Here is a 6,472-nt window from a genome sequence, read left to right on the forward strand (position 1 = left end):
GCATGGGGACCTGCTTACTACTGTAGCTGGGGTCTGCCTTCCTGCTTTCTTGTAGCTCCCATAGTCAGTGGTATACCTTAACAGACACATGTATTTTTTCAAAGGGAGCTGAGGAGAAAAAGTGTGGTATTGAAGATAGCTCCCACAGGAAAGCAGCTGCAAATGTGACACCGTGCTGGCTGATAGACTGCATGGGGACATACTTACTACTGTAGCTGGGGTCTGCCTTCCTGCTTTCTTGTAGCTCCCGTTTTCAGTGGTATAACTTAACAGAGAAAATGTATTTTTTTCAATGGGAGCTGAGGAGAAAAAGTGTGGTATTGAAGATAGCTCCCACAGGAAAGCAGCTGCAAATGTGACACTGTGCTGGCTGATAGAATGCATGGGGACCTACTTACTACTGTAGCTGGGGTCTGCCTTCCTGCTTTCTTGTAGCTCCCATATTTAGTGGTATAGCTTAACAGACACATGTTTTTTTTCAAAGGGAGCAGAACAGAAAAAGTGTGGTATTGAAGATAGCTCCCACAGGAAAGCAGCTGCAAATAGGTGACACCGTGCTGGCTGCTAGACTGCATGGGGACCTACTGACTACTGTAGCTGGGGTCTGCCTTCCTGCTTTCTTGTAGCTCCCATACTCAGTGGTATACCTTAACAAACACAAGTATTTTTTCAATGGGAGCTGAGGAGAAAAAGTGTGGTATTGAAGATAGCTCCCACAGGAAAGCAGCTGCAAATGTGACACCGTGCTGGCTGATAGACTGCATGGGGACCTACTTACTACTGTAGCTGGGGTCTGCCTTCCTGCTTTCTTGTAGCTCCCATACTCAGTGGTATACCTTAACAGACATATGTATTTTTTCAATGGGAGCAGAACAGAAAAAGTGTGGTATTGAAGATAGCTCCCACAGGAAAGCAGCTGCAAATGTGACACTGTGCTGGCTGATAGAATGCATTGGGACCTACTTACTACTGTAGCTGGGGTCTGCCTTCCTGCTTTCTTGTAGCTCCCATATTCAGTGGTATAGCTTAACAGACACATGTATTTTTTCAATGGGAGCAGAACAGAAAAAGTGTGGTATTGAAGATAGCTCCCACAGGAAAGCAGCTGCAAATGTGACACCGTGCTGGCTGATAGAATGCATGGGGACATACTTACTACTGTAGCTGGGGTCTGCCTTCCTACTTTCTTGTAGCTCCATATTCAGTGGTATAACTTAACAGACACATGTATTTTTTCAATGGGAGCTGAGGAGAAAAAGTGTGGTATTGAAGATAGCTCCCACAGGAAAGCAGCTGCAAATGTGACACCGTGCTGGCTGATAGACTGCATGGGGACCTACTTACTACTGTAGCTGGGGTCTGCCTTCCTGCTTTCTTGTAGCTCCCATACTCAGTGGCATAACTTAAGAGACACATGTATTTTTTCAAAGTGAGCTGAGGATAAAAACTGTGGTATTGAAGATAGCGTCCACAGGAAAGCAGCTGCAAATGTGACACTGTGCTGGCTGATAGACTGCATGGGGACCTACTTACTACTGTAGCTGGGGTCTGCCTTCCTGCTTTTTTGTAGCTCCCATACTCAGCGGTATACCTTATCAGACAAAATGTATTTTTTTCAATGGGAGCTGAGGAGAAAAACTGTGGTATTGAAGATAGCTCCCACAGGAAAGCAGCTGCAAATGTGACACCGTGCTGGCTGATAGACTGCATGGGGACCTACTGACTACTGTAGCTGGGGTCTGCCTTCCTGCTTTCTTGTAGCTCCCAGACTCAGTGGTATACCTTAAGAAACACACGTATTTTTTCAATGGGAGCTGATGAGAAAAAGTGTGGTATTGAAGATAGCTCCCACAGGAAAGCAGCTGCAAATGTGACACTGTGCTGGCTGATAGACTGCATGGGGACCTTCTTACTACTGTAGCTGGGGTCTGCCTTCCTGCTTTCTTGTAGCTCCCATACTCAGCGGTATAACTTAACAGACAAAATGTATTTTTTTCAATGGGAGCAGAACAGAAAAAGTGTGGTATTGAAGATAGCTCCCACAGGAAAGCAGCTGCAAATGTGACACCGTGCTGGCTGATAGAATGCATGGGGACATACTTACTACTGTAGCTGGGGTCTGCCTTCCTGCTTTCTTGTAGCTCCCATATTCAGTGGTATAGCTTCATAGACACATGTATTTTTTCAATGGGAGCAGAACAGAAAAAGTGTGGTATTGAAGATAGCTCCCACAGGAAAGCAGCTGCAAATGTGACACCGTGCTGGCTGATAGACTGCATGGGGACCTACTGACTACTGTAGCTGGGGTCTGCCTTCCTGCTTTCTTGTAGCTCCCATACTCAGCGGTATAACTTAACAGACAAAATGTATTTTTTTCAATGGGAGCTGAGGAGACAAAGTGTGGTATTGAAGATAGCTCCCACAGGAAAGCAGCTGCAAATGTGACACTGTGCTGGCTGATAGAATGCATGGGGACCTACTTACTACTGTAGCTGGGGTTTGCCTTCCTGCTTTCTTGTAGCTCCCATACTCAGTGGCATAACTTAACAGACACATGTATTTTTTCAATGGGAGCAGAACAGAAAAAGTGTGGTATTGAAAATAGCTCCCACAGGAAAGCAGCTGCAAATGTGACACTGTGCTGGCTGATAGACTGCATGCGGACCTACTTACTACTGTAGCTGGGGTCTGCCTTCCTGCTTTCTGGTAGCTCCCATACTCAGTGGCATAACTTAACAGACAAAATGTATTTTTTTCAATGGGAGCTGAGGAAAAAAAGTGTGGTATTGAAGATAGCTCCCACAGGAAAGCAGCTGCAAATGTGACACCGTGCTGGCTGATAGACTGCATGGGGACCTACTTACTACTGTAGCTGGGGTCTGCCTTCCTGCTTTCTTGTAGCTCCCATACTCAGTGGCATAACTTAACAGACAAAATGTATTTTTTTCAATGGGAGCTGAGGAGAAAAAGTTTGGTATTGAAGATAGCTCCCACAGGAAAGCAGCTGCTAATGTGACACCGTGCTGGCTGATAGACTGCATGGGGACCTACTTACTACTGTAGCTGGGGTCTTGTCGAGGAGTGGTTAAGGGAGAATGGACATGGATCCCAGGGTATAATGGTAGGCCCGATGGGGCAAGGCAATCTGAGTTCCAGTTATAGGAATTTAATGCACAATCAAGACCAGAGTCAGAGCCATGGTTACAGCAGTTTCTGTCATGTAGACAGCAGACCGCTTTCTCTTCCTTCAAGGTCGGGCTGTTTTCAGCTAACGAGGTAACAGCCCAAGGTGGAAAACAACTACGGGGGAAAAACAAGATGGGAAAACGTGAGGGAGCTTGCTTATCGCAGAAACCGCAAGTAGGATGAGCATAAGAATGTAATCTATTAGCTGCTGTTGCTGAGCTAGCTTTGAAGCTGCTGTGTATATAAGTTAGAGCCTGCTCTCAATGAAGAAGAAGATTTCTGCTATCACTCACATTGAGTAGGACTGATTTCTTCCCACCCAGCTGAGAATCGGACCCTGGGTTGATCGCCGCATGAAGTAGGCTTCGTGCCTGGGTTTTTCAGGCTTTTGTGCCTGGGTTTCAGTCCTTCGTGCCTGGGTTTTTCAGTCCTTTGTGCCTTGGTTTTTCAGGCTTTTGTGCCTGGGTTTCAGGCTTCGTGCCTGGGTTTTCAGGCTTCGTGCCTGGGTTTCCAGCCTTCGTGCCTGGGATTCAGGCTTCGTGCCTGGGTTTAAGGCCTTTGTGCCTGGGTTTCAGGCTTCGTGCCTGGGTTTCAGGCTTCAAGCCTCGGTTTTTAAGGCCAAGAGCCGAAAACTTCGCGGCAGGGTCTGCCTTCCTGCTTTCTTGTAGCTCCCATACTCAGTGGCATAACTTAACATACACATGTATTTTTTGAATGGGAGCTGAGGATAAAAACTGTGGTATTGAAGATAGCTCCCACAGGAAAGCAGCTGCAAATGTGACACCGTGCTGGCTGATAGACTGCATGGGGACCTACTTACTACTGTAGCTGGGGTCTGCCTTCCTGCTTTCTTGTAGCTCCCATACTCAGTGGCATAACTTAACAGACAAAATGTATTTTTTTCAATGGGAGCTGAGGAGAAAAAGTGTGGTATTGAAGATAGCTCCCACAGGAAAGCAGCTGCAAATGTGACACCGTGCTGGCTGATAGACTGCATGGGGACCTACTTACTACTGTAGCTGGGGTCTGCCTTCCTGCTTTCTTGTAGCTCCCATACTCAGTGGCATAACTTAACAGACACATGTATTTTTTCAATGGGAGCAGAACAGAAAAAGTGTGGTATTGAAGATAGCTCCCACAGGAAAGCAGCTGCAAATGTGACACTGTGCTGGCTGATAGACTGCATGCGGACCTACTTACTACTGTAGCTGGGGTCTGCCTTCCTGCTTTCTTGTAGCTCCCATACTCAGTGGCATAACTTAACAGACAAAATGTATTTTTTTCAATGGGAGCTGAGGAGAAAAAGTGTGGTATTGAAGATAGCTCCCACAGGAAAGCAGCTGCAAATGTGACACCGTGCTGGCTGATAGACTGCATGGGGACCTACTTACTACTGTAGCTGGGGTCTGCCTTCCTGCTTTCTTGTAGCTCCCATACTCAGTGGCATAACTTAACAGACACATGTATTTTTTCAATGGGAGCAGAACAGAAAAAGTGTGGTATTGAAGATAGCTCCCACAGGAAAGCAGCTGCTAATGTGACACCGTGCTGGCTGATAGACTGCATGGGGACCTACTTACTACTGTAGCTGGGGTCTTGTCGAGGAGTGGTTAAGGGAGAATGGACATGGATCCCAGGGTATAATGGTAGGCCCGATGGGGCAAGGCAATTTGATTTCCAGTTATATGAATTTAATGCACAATCAAGACCAGAGTCAGAGCCATGGTTACAGCAGTTTCTGTCATGTAGACAGCAGACCGCTTTCTCTTCCTTCAAGGTCGGGCTGTTTTCAGCTAACGAGGTAACAGCCCAAGGTGGAAAACAACTACGGGGGAAAAACAAGATGGGAAAACGTGAGGGAGCTTGCTTATCGCAGAAACCGCAAGTAGGATGAGCATAAGAATGTAATCTATTAGCTGCTGTTGCTGAGCTAGCTTTGAAGCTGCTGTGTATATAAGTTAGAGCCTGCTCTCAATGAAGAAGAAGATTTCTGCTATCACTCACATTGAGTAGGACTGATTTCTTCCCACCCAGCTGAGAATCGGACCCTGGGTTGATCGCCGCATGAAGTAGGCTTCGTGCCTGGGTTTTTCAGGCTTTTGTGCCTGGGTTTCAGTCCTTCGTGCCTGGGTTTTTCAGTCCTTTGTGCCTTGGTTTTTCAGGCTTTTCTGCCTGGGTTTCAGGCTTCGTGCCTGGGTTTTCAGGCTTCGTGCCTGGGTTTCCAGCCTTCGTGCCTGGGTTTCAGGCTTCGTGCCTGGGTTTAAGGCCTTCGTGCCTGTGTTTCAGGCTTCGTGCCTGGGTTTCAGGCTTCAAGCCTGGGTTTTTAAGGCCAAGAGCCGAAAACTTCGCGGCAGGGTCTGCCTTCCTGCTTTCTTGTAGCTCCCATACTCAGTGGCATAACTTAACATACACATGTATTTTTTGAATGGGAGCTGAGGATAAAAACTGTGGTATTGAAGATAGCTCCCACAGGAAAGCAGCTGCAAATGTGACACCGTGCTGGCTGATAGACTGCATGGGGACCTACTTACTACTGTAGCTGGGGTCTGCCTTCCTGCTTTCTTGTAGCTCCCATACTTAGTGGCATAACTTAACATACACATGTATTTTGTCAAAGGAAGCTGAGGATAAAAAGTGTGGTATTGAAGATAGCTCCCACAGGAAAGCAGCTGCAAATGTGACACCGTGCTGGCTGATAGACTGCATGGGGACCTACTTACTACTGTAGCTGGGGTCTGCCTTCCTGCTTTCTTGTAGCTCCCATACTCAGTGGCATAACTTAACAGACAAAATGTATTTTTTTCAATGGGAGCTGAGGAGAAAAAGTGCGGTATTGAAGATAGCTCCCACAGGAAAGCAGCTGCTAATGTGACACCGTGCTGGCTGATAGACTGCATGGGGACCTACTTACTACTGTAGCTGGGGTCTTGTCGAGGAGTGGTTAAGGGAGAATGGACATGGATCCCAGGGTATAATGGTAGGCCCGATGGGGCAAGGCAATTTGAGTTCCAGTTATATGAATTTAATGCACAATCAAGACCAGAGTCAGAGCCATGGTTACAGCAGTTTCTGTCATGTAGACAGCAGACCGCTTTCTCTTCCTTCAAGGTCGGGCTGTTTTCAGCTAACGAGGTAACAGCCCAAGGTGGAAAACAACTACGGGGGAAAAACAAGATGGGAAAACGTGAGGGAGCTTGCTTATCGCAGAAACCGCAAGTAGGATGAGCATAAGAATGTAATCTATTAGCTGCTGTTGCTGAGCTAGCTTTGAAGCTGCTGTGTATAT

Source organism: Colius striatus, unplaced genomic scaffold (assembly GCF_028858725.1).
Source record: "Colius striatus isolate bColStr4 unplaced genomic scaffold, bColStr4.1.hap1 scaffold_34, whole genome shotgun sequence".
Lineage (NCBI taxonomy): Eukaryota > Metazoa > Chordata > Aves > Coliiformes > Coliidae > Colius > Colius striatus.